Source organism: Apteryx rowi, unplaced genomic scaffold, assembly GCF_003343035.1.
Source record: "Apteryx rowi isolate R43461 unplaced genomic scaffold, aptRow1 scaffold_601, whole genome shotgun sequence".
In the NCBI taxonomy this organism is placed as follows: domain Eukaryota; kingdom Metazoa; phylum Chordata; class Aves; order Apterygiformes; family Apterygidae; genus Apteryx; species Apteryx rowi.
Window position 1 is genome coordinate 396,836 of NW_020450874.1, and position 20,039 is coordinate 416,874.

General features: G+C 36.3%; 1 long non-coding RNA gene across 9 annotated transcripts in view; it reads left to right on the forward strand.

Annotated features, from left to right (window-relative positions):
- Positions 1 to 20,039, forward strand: part of LOC112974483 — a 155,475-nt gene that overhangs the window by 45,177 nt on the left and 90,259 nt on the right. The window contains exons 5-7 of one of the 9 annotated variants that reach the window (XR_003256286.1): positions 6,163 to 6,192; positions 12,138 to 12,271; positions 13,582 to 14,299. The exons of 4 other annotated variants lie outside the window; for them this stretch is intronic. This is a non-coding gene — a long non-coding RNA (uncharacterized LOC112974483). Of the gene's footprint in view, positions 1 to 6,162; positions 6,193 to 7,787; positions 8,448 to 12,137; positions 12,272 to 13,581; positions 14,300 to 20,039 lie in introns of those variants that run through there. 4 more of the 9 variants (XR_003256290.1, XR_003256287.1, XR_003256288.1 and 1 more) reach the window with 4 other exon arrangements.

The following is a 20,039-nucleotide window of genomic DNA, read 5'->3' on the forward strand; positions in this document are numbered from 1 at the left end:
TGAATGGGGCCCAACAAATGCATGTATTGAAACAGCATAGTCTAAAGAAAACCTGAGGAGAAAAAGTTCTTAAGGTRACTAAATGTTGAAAAGATTATTTGAAGAAAAGAATCCTGAGGTATCTGGTACCTGTTACTTGAAGGAGAGGAAGGTTGGCTCATGAGCAGGTGAAGGAGTTTCAGAATGAGTAATTTGCAAAATGTTCTTTGAAAATTTATTTCGTTGTTTTATTTTTGGCAGATAAAGATGAATGAATGAGAAAGAATGCTTATAGTAAGTCTGTGAAGGAAATGTTGTTAGTGAGTTTGGTTCAGTGAAAACTATAGAATTCTGAATTGGAGCTCATGCTGAAGCATTTACTGTAAAGAAATGTACGTTTCGCTACTGACTGTGACAGGAGTCAAAAGAAAATCATTTATACATGGAAGACTTCAAAAAATTCTGGGTGGCTGAGAATCAATAGAAATAATATGTTGATTTTAACAGAGCCATTAGCATTCTGTAAAATAAAAGAGAGATATTCAGTTATTATGAATTTTGGACTTTTGTAACCAAACACTCATGAAACTTGAGAGTAAACAAAATGACTTTAGATAATGTGCTTGAAAATATCAATAAATTGCTTAGGAATGTAAAGGAAAGGCAATTCTGTTGTGTATTCTGTATCAATGATTGCAGACCGTAAAATGCTGCTATTGTGACAGAGCTTCTAATATGCTACAGCAACAAAGACATTAAAGTATAAGCCTACAGAATATAAGCCTACCGAATGGGTCTGAGTTAAGGCTGCCCAAATGTGATAGGCCCCTGGAGCATGGACAGAAGGTTAAGAATTGACCTGAGGACAAGGGCAAGAAAGCAAAATCATCTACCAGCTGACCTAAAGCTCTTTTCTGTGTGCTGACATGCTCCTTTGTAGATCAGTCACATTGGGAGCTTTATAATATATATTATTCATTGATTTACACACTGATTTAACCTTTTCACTACACTAGTGGATTGTGAACTCCTGAAATAGTTCAAATGAATATGAATTGCTGATGATTACATTTAGACTGGAAATTAGGATGAAGTTTCTAGTTGCCAGTATGAAATTTGGGAATGGCAATTCAAACAGGTGGTGAAGCAAAGAGCTAAATTGTTTCAAGATGGAAATCTAATAAGTTCAAAGAATGGTTCTTATTTATTCACAAGTCCTGTTGCACTTTATTTATATGTCAGTTAATGAATCCCATGCACCACACATTCGCTATCTGGCCATAGAGCTAAGAGGACTGTTTTGCCTCCTTGATGCACAGCTTGGCTTCTGTATTTGTTACATGCTTTCTTTTTAAATATCCTTCAGAAGAARCAAACTGGGCACAGTTAAATATAGAAATTAGATAGAATGGCCATGGCTCACTGGTGTGTCTTGCTATATATTTAAAATCAAACTTATCATAGGATTTGGAATCTAGAAATTATTTCACAGGAAAATTCAACTAGGAGTGTTTTGCGATTTTTTTCTTTTCTTTCTTTTTTTTTTTACTTGTGTTGGTTGAGTTGCAGTGCACTTCCTATCATTCTCCAGGCATTTTTACCTAACATTTGTGCATCTACAGGTGCCCAAAGCTTTTATAGCCTCTTGTTCTCTCTTAGTCTCTCGTGTTCTCTTCCTGGGACATACGGTATCTTTTGAGGCTTTTGCTCTTAAGGAGCTTAATATTTTAGAGGTTACTTGTAAGTGTGGAGGTGATGGCTGAGGAAGAATTATAGGCTGTGAATTATGTGGGAGAGATCCTTTATACCTTTGGATCCTTCTGGATTTCATTTGTATTTTATCTTTGTCTATGGAGCATGTTATGCTTTATTACCAAGGTCCTATTTCAGAAAGGTCTAAATGCTCAACCATAGTCAAACCTTTGCTGTATATGATTCTCCTAAGATACAGCTTGCACTGGATGTGTGAATGTATTATTCACTTCCTGAAACAACTTCTTGTTTTAAAAAGTATTAAAACTGAAATTTTTGTTGCTATTGTATGGGACCCACCCATGGCTGCTTTGTGTTATTTATAACTCTTCTCTAAGTATATAAGATGGGGGCCTGCCCAGATAGTACATATCACCATTTGAACTGGAAATCAGAATGTGAGAAATTGAACTGTGAGAATGTGACTGCCATAGAGAGCTTCTAGATTAAATAGACAAATCATAAAAAGGCTAGAAAGGCAAAAGAAAATGCAGAGAAATGAAGTGAATTGCAAGATCATGAAATACATTAGAGAGTACAGCCCAAAGCTTCTGACTCCAATACATTATTTACAATACTACCCTGCCTTGACATGGGTGACTCTTGCCATGGTTGAGTCCTCAGTGCATAATTTCGCCCATGTAAAACTCAGCCACTTAAATATCTCTGTTTGCTGCTTGAGCTCCCAGTTTTCTCTTGACCCACTTGTTCTTTTCCAGATATAGGTTGCTATTAAACTTGAATGTGTGCACGAAAGAATGTGGAAGTGAATTTGCTATCATGCCTGGCCTTCAGAGTGGAAATGCCATTGTCTTTGACAAATATCCCTATTTTGCGAAAAAGTTGTGTTTGATTGCTCAGAAGAATACTCTGAGTAATCATGTAGGAATAATGCATAAACTGTCAGCTATGTTTGAATGCAGTATCTTGTTACAGCAATGCTGCTCCCTCTGATCCAGTACCTGTACCACAACTTCTTTGCCTTCCCAGATTTAATGACCAAGAATTGCTAGAAATAAATGTGATTTCTCACTGTTGAATTGTTATTCCATTTTCCACAGGGTCACCTTTTACTTGTCCTTATTTCTGCTTGAGCCTCTTGTTAGTACAGTGGTATATTCTGAAACATTGAAATGACATCTGACACATGCAGAATGCCTTATACCTTGAGGAAGGTATACCGCACTTAGTCTTTCAATGATATTTTTGTGAGGGATTGTTTTAGAGATGGTGAGATACTAACAAACTGTATCCTTCGCCTTTTGGCCTGACCAAACTTTCTGATGCTTGATCAGTTTAGATTGAGAAATTATTTTTTTATGTCTTAATAGATTACTGTACATTCAGTATAACCAATCATTTTCAGTTCAAATATGCTTGTAGTTTAAGAAATCAGAAGAATCTTAATGAAAGTGATATGCCTTGTTTCAAATGAAAAGTGTTCTTATAAAAAAAAAAAAAACAGGAAAAAAGAATTCCTTTTACTACTGTCATTCCTGTCAGTAGTTTCAGCTAGAAGGTTGTTTGAAAGTGAAGCCAAAATTTCTATAGAAATAAAAATAAAAAAAAATCAAAAGAGTTTGCTCTGTCTTTCAATCAGTCCTAGTCATCAGATACCCATAGGAATGCAATCAGATGAAGTAAAAATAGAAAATAGATGTGAAAGGAAGAACAAAGGAAGTAATATGAATGGAATAAAACAAAATGATTAAAAAAAAGAATAGAGACATGAGAAGAGCAAGGTATTAAGTAGAAATAAGGGCAAGTAAGAGTAACAGGTGACCCTGTGGAAAATGGAATAGCAATTCAACAGTGATAAATCACATTTCTTTCTGGCAATTCTTGATCATTAGATCTTGGGAAGTGAGAAAGTCATGGTAAAGGTACTGGATCAGAGGAAGCAGCATCCTTTTCTCTTCCCTCCCCTCTGTTCTTAGTAACTTATGTATAGGCTCAGTCCTTTCCACAATGGTGTTAAGGATGTATAATGCTGATCTTTAAATCAACGTTGCATTTGCACCCAGACTGTTCTCATGATCATACTGTGTCGCTTTTTGTGATAACAAAATAGCTCCAAATTAGGCAGGGATGAGGAGTTAGTGTGGGTGATAATGAAGATTTTCAGGAAAACATCAAAATATGTGAAGAAGAAAATGTATGTACTATTACTGCCTAGAAGGTAAACAGTTGTACCATGGTGCCTTGCTGATTCTTTTGTGTTTAGTGTCCTGAGGCTACAGAACAGATGGATGAGCAGAAATGTTATCAGGTGGAAGAAGGGGAAAGGAAAGAATAGAAGAATTATTTTAGGAAGGGATGGAGGACTAGTTTTTGCATATTGGAGCAGAACAGATTTGACCTTGCTAATGATCCCTTTCTTCCTTTTACTGGTCCTCTGAGAGGAGAGTTGAATGTTTTTGCATTTCAGACATCATATGGCCCATATACAGACAATAGCAGAAGGTAAAGGTATCTCAGCTCTATGTCTGAGAAAAATGTTTGAGGGAATATTGATACTTTACATACATGTCTTGGGAAACACTTCATCTTCTTCTTAGAATTATTATTACCAAAGCATAGATTRTTATTCTCTGTTACTCATGTAACAGGCAGTTACACATGGAACTGGATGGAAATTCCACAATTTTGTGCATACAACATCTAAGGAAAAAATTACTTGAAGCTAATAAAATGGATAAACCAAAATTAGTCCTCTTATTCAGATTTCTGTTAAACTGTTGCACTATGTTACATTTTGTAGAAACTCTGCAAAATTTATGTTCTTCCTGGCTGATCAGTCACAAATATAGCAAAACATTCTTGTTATAGCAATTAGACTTTTTTTTTTTTAAAGGCGAAGAGACATACTAGATAATCTTAAACGAAAAGTGATGACTGTTCCCTTCAGGCCAGTAAGATTGCTCACCTTGGCATATATCTACCTCTACAAGACAGCAGTTTGAACAGGGTGTCTGGTAAAGCCAACTCAAAATGAGACTTACAGCAATTACAAAAGAAATACCTTCACCTCTGCAGGAGAAATGTTCTCATAAATAACATTCATTGCAGATTAATGTTCCATAAAGTTTCTGATCCCTCACAGAGCCTCTAAAATGTTATGTTAAATCATATGTACTATGGTACAGTTGCAGAAAATTATAGACTGTGCTTCTAAAACTTGTGAAAATGAACTAATAGTTACTCATATCTCAAGATCTTTTTCTAGTCTACAGCTTGCTAGTAGCAGCGTAGGGTACTTGAGTAGATAACTACTAGTTTTTTGCATTCTTTTTCTCCAACATAGTTTTCTACTTAAAGACAGCAGATTCAAAAATGTAGTTTGATTCTCTTTTGATATATACTGATGTAAATCAGGAATAATTCTGATGTCAAGGGAGCTGCATTTACTTGAACTGAGATTGCTGATATAGGAATTTGTCACAAATGTCACTTAGATGTGCAAGTGATGTTCTAGTAGCCCATTTATTGCCCACTCCTCTTACAGCTTGTTTGGTTTCTTTATTCTAAAGCGTACTGTAATTAACAAATGTGTGTAAACTATGGCTACAGAATGATGGGAGGAGATGTAGAAGGTAATTTCAGCTTGGAAAGTTGCCAGGAAACTCCTTTAGACTTTAGTCTCTTGGGCCTCTCTTGTTTTTGGATGTTATTTATGTCTAGTGTCTCCTTAAAATTACAGCTACAGTCCATTTTAATGCCACACAAATTTGAGTGCCAGTTCTCTGGCATGCAGTGCCCAACAAACAAGCAAGCAAGCTCTTCCTCTCTTTCCCTGACCTTTGCTTCTGAGGTATTCTGACTGGGTGAAGCCAGTGATAGTTGATATAGGTTAAAGCAGCACCTTGTTTGCTGCAAACTGTGCTGTGACAAACTTACTAATGGCATTAACAGGATAATATGATATAATAACAATCTAATTTTATATAAAATTATTTTATATAGTATAGGAAATATATTTAATATTGCATAACTATTATATATTACAGTTCTTATTTTATGATTATCATTGTATATAAAATAACAAAAATAACAACAGGATCAAATTCTGATTCCTTGTTGATCTTCCCACACTTCACCCAGGTGTATTCAGAATCTAACTCTATTTTCAGTTGTATTGATAGGTACTAATTTAGGCCATAATTTGCACTTTAAGTGTTTTGACACATGAAACTTAGGCATTCAGTACAAGTCTCCAGTTGTCACTGCAGTGTCTTTTAAGTTTCAGTTCTCTCTTTCTCGCTTCTCCAGCATATTAAAAATAAAAACTGCAAAGTCAAAAAGTCAGAAATTAGGAAATGGCAAAGTTAAAGCAGAACGTACAAACTCTGCCCTCCTGTTCATTTATCTTATGTGAGTCTTTAATTATATCCTCACAATACTACTCTCTTGCAAAATTTCTGTTTTATTCAGGGCACTGGATGGATGATGTTCACATGAAAAGTAGGTATTTAATATTTCGTTTTATCTGCTGCAGGTATCTTGCTTACTGCCTTAATTGCTCAATGCTCTATTTACAGCACAGTGGTCAAGTCCATACCAGAAAGAATAATAATTAATTTCTTGAGGCTTTTCTATTTTGATTATCATTATAATATTTGATTTGCAAACATTATTAGATGTTTCAAAACCGCAGGAATCTGAAAGGGTATTTATTCCTATTTTAGAGGCCCATATCTTACAAATTTCTAATGCACAGAGTTAAAGGTCAAAAAGTGTACACTCGTTCTCAGTGCCCAATTTTGGATGACTAGACAGGATTTTTGAAGATTTTTTAAAATAGTTTCTACAATTTTAGTTGCAGTTGTGACCTGCTCAGCAGTTCTTAAAATCAGACCAAGTAATTCAGACAGCAAAAGAAAATGTCTGAGCCCTGCAGGCAATGGCAGCCATATGGGTCCCTGCCTGCCCCCTGATCTCCCCCAGCCCCAGGTCCCCATTTTGGTCCAGCCCAGGGCTGTCAGTTCCTGCCCCATGACAAAGCAGCGGTGCTGGCTCCAGCCCCGCCATGGGGGCCACAGGCGACCGCCCGGCCCAGCCTTGGCTGGCCCCTCACCACAGACCTGCTGAGCGATCCCTGGTCTTGATCGTAATCCTGACCAATGGTCTGTCTTCCCTGCTTGACCTTGGCCCTACCTCATCACCGTGTTATTGCTGTATGATCTGCACTCAGKGTTTGGCCTGGCCACCCTCTCTGGGCCTGTCCTGCTTGCCTCACTTGGATCCTGAGGAACTGAGCCCTGGCCAGCGAGGCCCCTGCGCTGCCAGCCCTGTTACCACTCGGCTCCTGTCCCTTGGGGAGCAGCCAGCCCTCTCTGCTCCCTGACCGAAAGAATGACCGTAGCTGAAAACATATTTGGAGGTGATTTGTACAGCATTACCTAGGAACTCGCTAGTAGAGCCAAATCCAGTTCTCCAGGGCAGCAGTAGCTGTCTCAACTATTGTTTCTCCCCCTGCATGCCCGTGACTAGTTCGTTGAGCATCTTTTAACTTTCTGGGAAAATGAAACCAATGAAACCTATCATRTAGATCATCTTCACTCCATAGCAAAGTTTCATTCTAAAAGCACTTTCAATGCAGAACATTAATGGCATCAAATAAGTTTTGCAGAGAAACTCTTAGTTCTTGAAATCCTGATTTGCAGGTGTTTATTTAGTATCTTTTTTTGTGTATGTGTTACATAATATCCTAGTCTTAAAAGAAAGGAGACTAGGAAACAAATGCCATAACACACATTAACATTGGCATGATTTGCTGGGAGGGTGAGAACAGACTCTACCGCTTGAGTTAACCAAATGAACCAATTCCCATTGTACTTCTTCATTCGTATATGGAGTGGCTGTGGAGACAGTTTCAATGCATTTTGCTAGTGCTTCCACAAATATATCCTGGCGGCAGAGGAACAGTGCAGCTTAGGGATCCTGGGTTTCTTTTCAGACTCTGGAGGATGGTGTGTTTCAGTGGGCTTTTTGTACGTCAAGTGCCATCAAGTTCTTGAACTCTTTCCATCTGTCCCTGTCTTGTCTCCTTATTGCAGGTACATTCTTCTTGATTATCTGGTTTTATTTTCCGTTCCACAAGCTTCCTAGAAAAAGACTGGTCATGGTCAGCTGCTCTGTGGAGTGGCAGCGTGCACAGTCCATTCATCATTAGAAGACAGAATCAGTAAACAGATTAGCAGTTAAACTCTACCAAGCCTCCCCTGAGAATGTGCAAATGTGATCCCTAGTTGTCCCAAAAGGAATATTTGGGACAGTCTTTACTTGCCTGAGGCAGATAGCCAGCACAAAAAATCAAGTCCAAAAGACTTCCAACAAAGCTAGTCAGAGGTTACACTTCATCCTCTCATAAAGGGGAAAGAGGAAGAAACCAAATATTTTGTTCTGTATTGAAAAAAATATTTTGATAAATGACATTTTTCTATATTTGTTTTGTCAGGACAAAATTTCATTATAGGTTGATCTGAAAAGTTCTTTCTGTGTTTCTGTTTGGACAACCAGTTCAAACAGGTTAAAGTATTTTGCTACCTCTTCTAATATATTTTGTTTACAGTGTGACATTTTGTCCCAGTCTAATTTCTTCTAACTGTGAAATGATGTAAATAAAAAAGTTGTCAATTTATGATGTAACTTAGTGAGGCAATCCTCTTTTTGCTTTAAGTGATGTGGGGTGAATATCTGTCAGACCACAGAATGAAACAAGTAATTATACTGACTGATTCCTTGCCCAGTTGGGTATCATCAACAAGTATGAGCATCCCAATGTCTGTTCCATCTCACTGGTTTTAAATGTGCATTAAAAATCAAATTTATCCTCATGAGAAGTTTTGATTCATCTTCATTTGAGGCAGGATTAACAATGGAGGATGCAAGAGAAGAATTYGAAGAGGAAGCAAGCAACTCTAGAATATATACATTAAAGGAATGTTAGAGGAACATTTTGGAAGAATACTTAGTTCAGAAGGTTGTGCCCTATAGACATTTCAGTGGGCAGTATAGGAATGAATTTATCTTATTTTCTATGTCATTTTTAATGTCTGAAGAGTTTTCAGAATGATAGCCCAGAGCCTATTGCTGTCCATGTGTGCAGAGTGTGTGCATTGCTCATGGTAGATGATCACAGTGCTGGGAATCTGAAATGCGGTTTCAAGTTCTTCATGTTTCCATGCAGAGTAAAAGGTGGGCAAACGACAGCAAGCAGAAGAATTAAATTCAATAAGCTAGACTCTCCAGTGTTTTGAACTCTGTAGTTGTTCTGAACAGATATGAAGTGCTGCTAAGTCATAATGATAATATTTACACCATTTTTAATTTACTTTGCATTGACTCTACAACCTCTCTGGGCAGCCTGTTCCACTACTTGACTGTCTTCATGGTGAAAAAATTTGTCATGGAGAGTCAAGATCAGTGTGTACTGATGTACCAAAAGAATACACGACTGAAAAAGCTAGAGACCTGCATCCATTTCAACATATGGAGGATAAGCTTTCTCATCTGCTCAGTAATGTATCTGGATGTGTCTGGCCAGGAAAAATAGCCTAGAGAAATTAAAATCAAATCAAATCACCTTTTGCTGCTCATACCTTACAACTGCAAAGAGTAGGATCACTAATCATAGATGTATAAAAATGATGGATATGAAAATCCTAGAACTTTCCCCTACTTTTTGCTTAGTCTATACCTTTTTTTTTTTTAACCTTTTTTAATTTCCAGTCATCTGAAGTAAGATTGAAATTTGTATCAAAAATGCTTTGGAAGCACTAGAGATCATGGAAGACATTTGGATTTAATATCTAATCTGTGAGGAAAGCTAGTTAGCATCTTCGGTACTGAGGAACAACAGTTGTTCTCAAAGCTAGCATCTGCTTTCTATTGCTGCTGATCTGCACCCCAGAACAGCCCAAGGGGTCAGCTGTAAACTCACCTGAGCATGAGAGTATATTTATATCAGACTAGAAAAATAATGAAAGCAGTTTACCATATCTGGGGTTATAACCCTGCTAGGGTTAAGTGCTCAGCTTTCTGGTTGTCTTCCAAAGATATGGTTATAAATGTGTCCTAAGAGAAGTAATTAACAGTAACTGATTCTTAAACGTCAGTATTTTTTCTTTATATTTCTTCTTTTACATTCTATTTGCTGTTATAAAGATTTCATTCTTCACAGGCAGACCTTGAACTGGGCCATGATGATTGTAAAATACAGAGCTTCTGTGGCTCTAGACACTGTGTATAAAGGAAGCAATCCTAATTGGAAATCATGCTAGCTGTAATTTACACTCCCAATTAGACCACTTATCCACAAGATGGTGTACTAACATTAACAACTGGCATGTGTTTTGCTGGCAAATTTCTTGCAGACTGGAGGAATGAGAAAAAATCCTTTCCAGTACCCGTGCAAAAAAATATTTTTTTTACGCTCTGTGATTTTGCACCAATATCTTCTGGAAAACATATTACTGACATCTCTCATTTAATGTTGCTGTCCCATTTTTATATCTATTTATCTGTTTCTTATTGTCTAATAACTACAGTAACTATTAAAAACATATCTTTTAAATCCTAGAGCACCTGCCACTCTTGTCAAAGATTTGGTTAATGGCCTAGGGTGTCCCACAGAAGCCCTATTTTGGTAGCTGGTACCAAGACAGCCCTAGGCAAGGGAGGAGGATAGCCAGTTGGTACATCTTTTGTCTGATAGCCAGTACAAGACATATTAAGGCATAGAAAGGGAAAAGATGATAGTGACAAAGCCAGTCATATCCCTGGACTTGTAGTAATCCACTGGTGTTTATTACAGCTACCTATGGCAGCCCCAGAGATTTGCTTTTCTTTTCATTTATTGCATTGGTGTTCAGATTGTAGGACTTTGTCCAAGATTTCTTAATTCCTGTGGATAAAAATACCAGGAGATCTTCAGAATAATGTGTTTAAAATCCATGGAAATAGCATTCTTTCAAAGAAGCCTAAATGTAGAGATATGTATTTGTATATATACTTATTTAAATTCATTAAATATATATGGAACAAGATCTATGCATTCAAATCTGGAGCTGCAAGATACGTGTATTAAGTCATTTATCCTAACATATACTGTAGAAGGTAACATCTAATTCATCATAATACGTTTATAATCTAATACAAAAACAAATTTATCCAGGAAAGTTAGACCAAGGTCTAGTAAAACAATTCTAATATACGTTTAAGTTTTAGGACTCAATACTATGATTAGCATTAAACTTAAGCTTAAAACATTTGTTGGTTTAAGACCTTCTTTAAAGAATCTCCTCTTCATGGTTCTGCTGAAATAAGGGAGTATTAGAGTCTCATACTTACAGAAGACCATTTCTGGTGGTGTTTGTTTTAAAATCTGATTGTCAGCTATATCAGTAATTGAACAACATGAAATTGAAAATACTCTCCACCTCTGTGCCATTTAATCTCTTGCTATAGCAATATTTTGGACGACAATGAAAAATCATTTTTTGTATAAGTCAGATTTTACTTTAAAATGTTTTCTGCTGAAGCATACAAAATCTTGAAGGGTTTGGAGGATATGCAAATGAAAAAGGTTGAGACTATCTAACTTCTTAGCATTGGCACAAGTGTGCACTTTCTGTTAGTGAGATGTTGTGCTGGGTGCTATGTAACCGTCATCCTTCACAGCACTCTCAAGTGACTGACGTTGGGCAAATAAGTTGGCCATAAGTTGAGACAGACTGTGGGAACCTCTGAAAACTAGGCTGCCTTTGTAACCAAGGGGCTGCATACTACCCTGGAGCTGTGTTTGGAGTTATAGGCATCCAGTAATGTGAACACATGCAGCTGGTGCTGGCTGAAATCCGCTGCAACCTAGTACCTAAGTAATAGGAACTTGCATTATTATTTTCCTTTACAATTCAAGCAATATTATTCTGTTTTATTGTGTGTGTGGAAAAGTATACCTGCTCTAATAAAGTCAGTGAATCACATAAATTCCTGAAGCTGGATATTTCTAGATGAAGAAATTTATGAGGTTAATTAAGGATGTCCCAGTAAAGATGGCTGTCCTCTTACTAATCATTTATATAGCATTATAAATATATAGCGCTGAAGAGTAGGAGTTCCAAGCTTCATAAGTAAAAAATCTCCTTTGAGGTGGATTTGCAAACCAGATGCACAAGAGAAATCAAAGATAACCAGAGAGAAGGATCTCACAGCAAGTTAAGTGTTGGAGCAGACTTTCCATCTGTTTTCTCTCCACTTATAATGTTGCTTCCCATTAATAAAGGTTAGCAATCTGACTGTTGCTGGCAATAACTCAATTTAGTACTATTTTCTATAATGTTGGAAAGGTATGTAAAGCTTTGCTGTCAAAAAGCTTTTGGTTCTTTTTCTATTTAATTCTTTAGGAGTACCATTTCTATTAAGACATAAGCTTCAATCATATCTCCGGTTACATATTTCTGAAAACACATTGATGGATTACCCTTTTATTTAACTAAATAGCAGTAGCAAGCAGCAGAAGAAAAGAATGATCCTTTAAGTAAGTAAGATATTCTCCCATTAACTTTGGTGTTAATTCTGTGTTTGTAAGCAAAATGATGTAGAAAAATTACATTAAGCCTATCAAACCTGGCCTGAAAGGGCAAAATGATGTCATTGATCTTAACTGGGTATAGTCAAATATACAAGGAGTTTATCTGTAAAATATCCAAGTGGGACAGCTTTAGAGGCCAGAATAATTTATTTCATGCCTAAGGGAGTAGATCTTCCTTTGGAGAAGTGTCAGAACATAGACACTTGGGTCTCAGAGTGAACTGTTCAGGCACCTATTTCATTTGTAGACCAAATTAATATTCAAAAATTCAGAATTCAAAATTCTATGACAAATTCAGAATTCAAAGTTCTTCTATGGCAGAAATGTGAGATTGTCCCCTGCCTCTGCTCTCTTCCAGTCATGAAAGGATCTGCCTTCAGACAACTAAAGCTAACACATTAGAAAACAAGTTCCATACTAATATGCTTTCTGAAGCTGTTAGGTTTGGCTACTTTTCTTAAGTAAAAAATTTGAAGCTAATAAAAACAGCTTAAATTCTTGCTGGGTAAGTTAACTTAGGTTATTTGCACAGCAAAGAATTGGTATAGACTTAGCACAAGTGATCAGATGTAGCTTTCTGGTTTAAAAAATGGAATGGATAACACACTGAGATTAACCAAGCAAGTAAATATTCTTCAGGCAGGAAAAAACTGCTGTGCTGAACAGCTTTGATAGCCATTTAGCCTTTTAGCCATCACTGGTAGCTTTCCCTGCACAATTTGAACAGTGCAAGGAAGACTTCTTTCTGATCTCTGGAGTGGTATAAGCAGCAGGGGTTCTCCGAGATTTTCCTCTGTCTTAGATTTCTTTTGACAGCAGTTCTGTGAAAAACAGAAAACAAAGCTATAAAGAAAATCGAGAGCAAATTAACCTAGTGTGTATGTGATTTAGAAAACATCATTATATACAAAAAATAATTTAAGAATAGTTAAAAGCCATTATTAGTCTGTACATTTTTCTTACTTTTGTTGCACAGTTAAGCAGGGTTGTTATTTACATTTTAATACTTTAAAACAGAGACTGTTTTTCATCTTTTAATGAGATAATCATATCCCCCATTGATTTCATTGGAATGTTTCTTCATGTTCATGGAAAAAGAATGAGGACTTCTGGGACTAAAAATTSTCAGAATTCCAGAATATAGCTGCATAGATTAAATGAATCCTGTAATCCGCATGCTATACTAGTTTTCTGTGCTTCAGTAATATATCTTGAAAATGGCTTCTTGACATTTAAGCATTTTCTATTGACTTTAGAAAGAATAAGCCAAATGCTTCTGCTCCAATAAATCAGTTGGCTGCAGTACCTATTCTGAAACAAATCCAGCTAGAAGACTAACCTCCAAATTCTTCTACATGAACACTAAAAAAGACAGGACAGAAGTACAGAAGCATACATGATGACAACATTACATGATGCAAAGTGTTGTGGGAAAATATTAGCAGCTGTAACTGTCGTGATTCCACTGGACTCAAACATCATTACTTCATTTATGTCTCTATTGATCAGAGACTTCAACAACGCCTACATTAGAAGAGATGCCTTGTCTGAGACAGCACTTTAAAAAATAGGGAAAATGAGTTTTGAACCAGTACCTTGCCTCTGGGACTAGCTGTTGCTACAGTATTGCACAGCATATGCCTTTCCAACTGACTGTTTTAACAGTAATTCGGAGTCAACTACTTGGTGAGTACTGATTTTATTGCAAGAAAGGAGATATAAAGCTACAAGCTTTTAGTGAGCAACATGCCTAAGTTGGCAGTAGTTAACTGTTCGTGTGACCAAAAGGCTGCTTTCCTGTTCAAGTTGGACGTGAAGAAAAACATTTCAGACTTCCACAGTAAGAAGGAACATTATCTGGGATGGAGTTTTGCCTTGCAGAACAATTGCTTTTATCCCTTTCTGTTTTTCTTTTTTTGGAGTTTGCTGACTGCCTGTTCATCACATTAAATAATGTTATTGCTGTGGTCATGATTTACAACTACTGCTTCTATTTTTACTGCATAGGGACTTGCAAAAATACCCTAAAGACATGGCAATTGATGAATTTTCTACTCATGTTCCTTACAAAAAGGAAATGCACTGAAACATTAGCAAGAAGATCATTTCAAAAGTAGCACAGTGAGCTAATTTCACAAGATTTCTCTAATTTGTAGGCCTTGATCTTTATCCTAGAACCCAAATGTTCTCAGGATTTGGGGCTGTTCAGTTTTGCACATTGTGGCAATGTTCCAAATTCAAGTAGATTTTCAAAACAAAAGATTTTCAATTTGGTGCTCAAACTTTGTAGCTCAGATACATAACTAGTAATTCTCAAAATACGGGATTTCATCTCAAACATGTTTGTACTACTTGTATTTGCCAAACAGTGAGTGAAATTTTAGACATCTTTCAAGATGTTTAATGCATCTTACTTCTATAATTTCCTTTCACTTTCTCTTTGCTACATTAGAAAACCTATAAATACAAACACCTGTAAATAAAAAATCTTGAACAGAAGATATTACATTTGCTTTTTTTACTTTCCCATAGTGTTTCCAGGAAAGATTATTTTTACTTAATTCATGTCAGCATTCCTACTGGAATAGGCCACGAAGAAATCACAGAGACAATGTTTAACTTTGTATGAATGGCAGAGTTTTTAAAAACATCTGTTTGCTTTGTCCTTTGTTGAGTCAGTGCCAGTTAAAGAACAAGACATAAACCTAATCTTATGACTATACTTGTACTAACTAGATTTTTCCTATGGAATATATTTTAATTTTGTAATCTTAAAAGGAGAAAGAGCTTCTTGAACAATGCAGCTATTGAACTCTCCTGGTTGATTGGCACTCCATGACTAAGAAGTCATGAGCTCTGACTGAGTCTTCCCCTTCAGCTAGAGCATTAGATGAATTCTGTCTCTTTTATGCAGCAGCCTGCTTTTACAATATCTGCAGAAACTTCTTGCAGAAAGTCATTGTGCTTCTGGCAATTTCGATGAACTGAATTCCAAACTTTTGGGGAGACAAGTACAATCCCTCATGCAGAGAGGACATGATTACATAGGTCTTGCTTTCACAGGAAAACAAAGTCAATTCAGAGTAATAAATCTGATATTTCAATTGATATTCTAAAAAATGTAATGATTTGTAATAATTTGAAATTCTGGTTGATATTACAATCCATAGTTATAACAAAAAACATGGGAATGATAGTTTTCTTTAACATTTTTCTTCCTTGGATTCAAAAGCACAACTGAGCATGACTTTAGCTTTCTTTTACCTGTAAAATATGAACTTTTTATTTTTTGTAATACAGTAAGGGCAGTCACGTCAGAGAGAGAATTGTTTTATGCTTATCCACCAACTTAGTCTATTATAACCAAATGTTATCACAATGAGTACTACATGATGAAAACATTATTTCAACTGCATGATGAAAACATTTTTTCAACTTCTAAGAACTCATTTTCATTTCTCCACTGTAAGAATTAGAAGTCTTGAGGTGCAGATGAAGCAGTAAGTTGGTGAGCCAGAGTTAGCTACAAGGCTTAAGTTACTGCAGGAACTTTTATCATGTCTTGGGAGAGTAAATGCAAGGATTTTCTAAGTATTTTAGGGATTATATATAATTCTGTTCTGTTCTATGATTCTATACCTTTCCCGGCTTGTTAGTTGTGGGGCTACCCTATAGCACCTTAGATCTGTCATGCAAGAACATTGAAGAGATCATCTCTAAACAGAGGAAGAGAAGTATTTGATTTTTTTTCTCTCCTTAGATTTCTAATAGACCATAATGATAGGTTTGAGGGTTCATATCTGGCTGAGATATGTGAGCTGAATACTAAGTAAAAGTGCATTCAGCATCTGTGTAATCTACATAATCGTATATTCAACATACAGGATGGTAAGGATGAGAAAAGAGCTAGTAATAATGGTTTTGACACGTGGTTACCTTGGCCACCACCTTGAAATATGGGGCCTTGAGGGAAGAAACTAAATTATTCATAGAGTTGAGGCAAATTCACCAAAGACTTTTGACCAAAAGTAAAAATAAGTGTGAGATACAAGACTTTCAGAATAAAGACTGTTTTTACGAATGCTGGAATGTTTTAACTTTTTCATAATGAAACTTTTCAATGTTTTGGTTGCAGGTGTGATTTTTCATTTAAAGATTCCAGTTAAAATCCTCTTAGAAATGAAAAGGGTAAAGCCAAGTATTAACTAGTCTAAACCAAAACAAAACATAAAGACTTGTTTCAAAACAAGATGTCAGCTTTTTCTTCTCGTGATTTTTCACTTTGTCTCTGTTCCCATTTAGGTTCCCATATAACCCAAAATATTCTTACAGGTCCATTCTGAACATGATTTTTAGGGAAATTGCTAAAAAAATTAAATAAGCACTCAGTTCTGGAAAAAAGAATCTCACCTACCCTTGTTGCACCTGCCTCCCAGGCCGAGTGCAGATCTGCCCTGACCTGCTGATGTCCCAGCCTGATCTTGGACCCACCTCGGCTCCAGGACTGGTGTGGTGGCCGCAGGCCTCTCAGCCACCCCTGGCTACTGTCCCCGGCCCCGCTCTGCTCTCCTCCGTCAGGGAGGCCCTGCTTGCCCCATTGTCGCCCTTGGCTCCCGCTGCCCCCTGACAATGTCTCCTCATCCCTGTTTTATTTTCCAGGGTGCATTCATTGCTATAAGGGACAGTTCTGCAATTTAAGTACAAGTTGGAAAGGTCAGGAATCCATTAAGAAAAGCACGTCTCTGATATCATTCCYGTTATTTCTCCTCTACTGGAAATTTCTTCTACTCCTTCATGCTGTGGTAGAATACATTCACTCACTACTCTGAAAAATTAAAATCTTTAATTTGAAAGCTCTTTGAATCTCTAAGGTTATGTGTACTTGCTTGACTTTGAAATATTGGCATAAAGTTTAARAAATGATTTGTTAAAAACATTCATTCTGTGAGATCTATTATGGGCAGATTAGGGGCTTGTCTAAGGGGCCATTGCTCTTTCAAGTGAACTTCAGAGGTTCAGAATAACAATCGGATCCTAAGGATAGTACTCAAAAGCTGACAGTGTGATTTTTTTCAGTAGCTTAGGGCTGTACATATTCCCCCTTTGTCAGGAAAAATGTACTGTATTGTGAAAAAATCTGTGCTGTTTTTGGAACTGCAAGTTAGAATTTTGTTGCTTCGTGTTCAAGTAGAATTGAAGTTTCTCTGTATGCCTTTAAAAGAAAAAAAAGTCTTGTCATTTATTAGTCACAGAAATTGGTTTCTAACTAATGATTCCATCTGCTTTAAGGAGGAGATTTTCATCTTGTAGTTCAAGGCTGGAAAGCAGTGAACAAGCCTCAGTCTAAGGTATTTTTGTACTGGTGTTTGTCGCCAAACTACAGTATGAAAAATAAGGCTGATAATATTTCCTCAGCTTCACAAAGTACTTTGAATTCTATAAATGAAAAACACCACAGAAATCAACCGTAATGTTTCGTGAAACTCTTTCTCTCAGAGTCCATATGCTCTACTATTTTCTAATCATTATTTTTTACATGGAGCAAATTGAGCTTGTTCAACCCTTCTGGGAAGGTAACGGGTAATGGTACTACTGCTAAGTTTTTGCTCTTTTTGAAAAGTGCAGTAGCATTTTTTAATACTGTGGCATTTCAAATAGTTATATTCCTTAATATAAAGCATGCATGCAGATAGGAGATGAGAAAAGTCTGGCAGAAGGAAAACAGAAAGCAGGCTGCAATAATAACTAACCTCCAGTGGTCCCCTATTGGGGAAAATCTGTTGCTAGACAAGTGTCAAAAGTCTCAGCCAGACACCATCCCCATTTTATTCAAGAACATGTCTCCAGTACTTTCACCTAATTTGAAATAAAATAAAATGACCTTTGGTTCACGATGACATAAATTTCAATGACAAATCGTGTTTATCAGTCTAGGAAACCAGCAATGAGCTTGAATAGTTTCTCTCCTTTTTCTTGTCTTTGTTTGGTGAACTCTAAAAAAGGCACCAAAACTCCTATTACATAAGTTTATGAAGTCAAATACATTCCAAAAAAAGACAAGCAAACAAACTCTTGGGAAAAGCAGTGGTTCTTCAACTTTTAATTGTGGATCAAAAGATATGTAAAAAGTTCTGGAAAGCAATGAAAAAAAATGATGATGAGAAAGAGAGAGGCTGAGGATAGTAAAGGTGTAAACAAGTAAAGGAGTATAGATCCTGAATAAAGCTCTAGGATAATGCCAGTAAATATAATGCAATTGGTTACAGTAGGATCCTGCTTTCACACGGCAAATCTTTTTCTTTGGAGCAGACAGCTGCTTAAAAGTGTAAAAGGCATCTTAATCATATCTTGCACCTGAAATCGACACAGAGAATGTCTACAAGGTTAGCAAATATTTTTGTGAGATTATAGTGTGAACAGATTGAGTTAGGAATGATCTCTGATACTGGCAAGACATGAGTCTTATGAAATTCTGCTTGATCCATATAACTGATTTTAAAAAGTCACTGAAATACTGATTGTATTTTTTTATGCATGCAGTGAGTAGTGTGTTAGCAGAATATCATGAGGATCTTCTAAGACTGTAATAAATGTATACCAAAGATACTACCTAAAATTATTTTATTACTTAGACTTTTACTGACCAGTGAACTATGAAAAATAGGCATGCCACATCAATTCCTACATGTAATACATAGAGATGTCTCAAAATCCACTTTTTATAAATATTGTCCTCATCAGTATAGTAGTATGTGTTGTCCAGAACAGGTACTGCATCATCATGCTAACATTCCATTTACTGAGTCTGATGAATAGCTATGATATAGAGTGTATGCTGTTATCTCACCTTTTTACATCTGCTTAGAAAATGAAATGTAACTTTTTCTTGGGATTCTCTTCTGGTTTGGGGAGCAGTTACATTCACTGCATCAACTAAGTATGAAAACATAAATCAAGCTGACATCAGTCGAACATGAAAACATAAATCAAACTGACATGAATTAAATTACAATACATATATTTGCAGCCTCAGACTGATTGTAATTCTTCACTGTTCTTTTCTAAGTAAAGGGATTCAAGGAGACATGGCAACATAGAAAATTTCAGTAGACAGGAGACCAGGAAGCACATACAGGTTTTTTCCCTATAGTATTTTCTCTCCACAGATACTTGTTTTTTATGGTGGCTCATGGCAGTAGCTCCAAATGCTCGTATATTCCTTCTTTAGATTATATATTCCTCCATAGGTGCATAGGTTTGACACAAGCTGAAATGGGAACCTGGATCTTTTAGCTCCCAGGGTTTATACCATAAGAATCCTTTCTTAATTCGCAAAGATTAGATTTGTCTGTATGTTACTTGTTTAAAAGGGGAGAACTCTGTCAAAGTCACCAGAGTTGTCTCTATTTACAGTAATAACAAAATTACCTCAAAGAAAACATCTCTCTGAAAAAATAATTAGTTCTCTCACTCTTCTGTTTCTGTGAGAGTTTATTTTTGGCACCATCCTGTCTGTGACATCATTTTTATTAGATGGTTCAGAATGTACCAAGCATTTTAAGGGAGTATCTAAATATCTAGAACTGCTGTTTGCAAAGTACTTGATATTCATCAGTAAGTATGGTCTTATTAATATGTTAGTGTTGAAATTTTAAAACATTTGATCTTAAAAGCTATCATTTTTATGTTAGAAAGTCTGGTACTTACGACCATT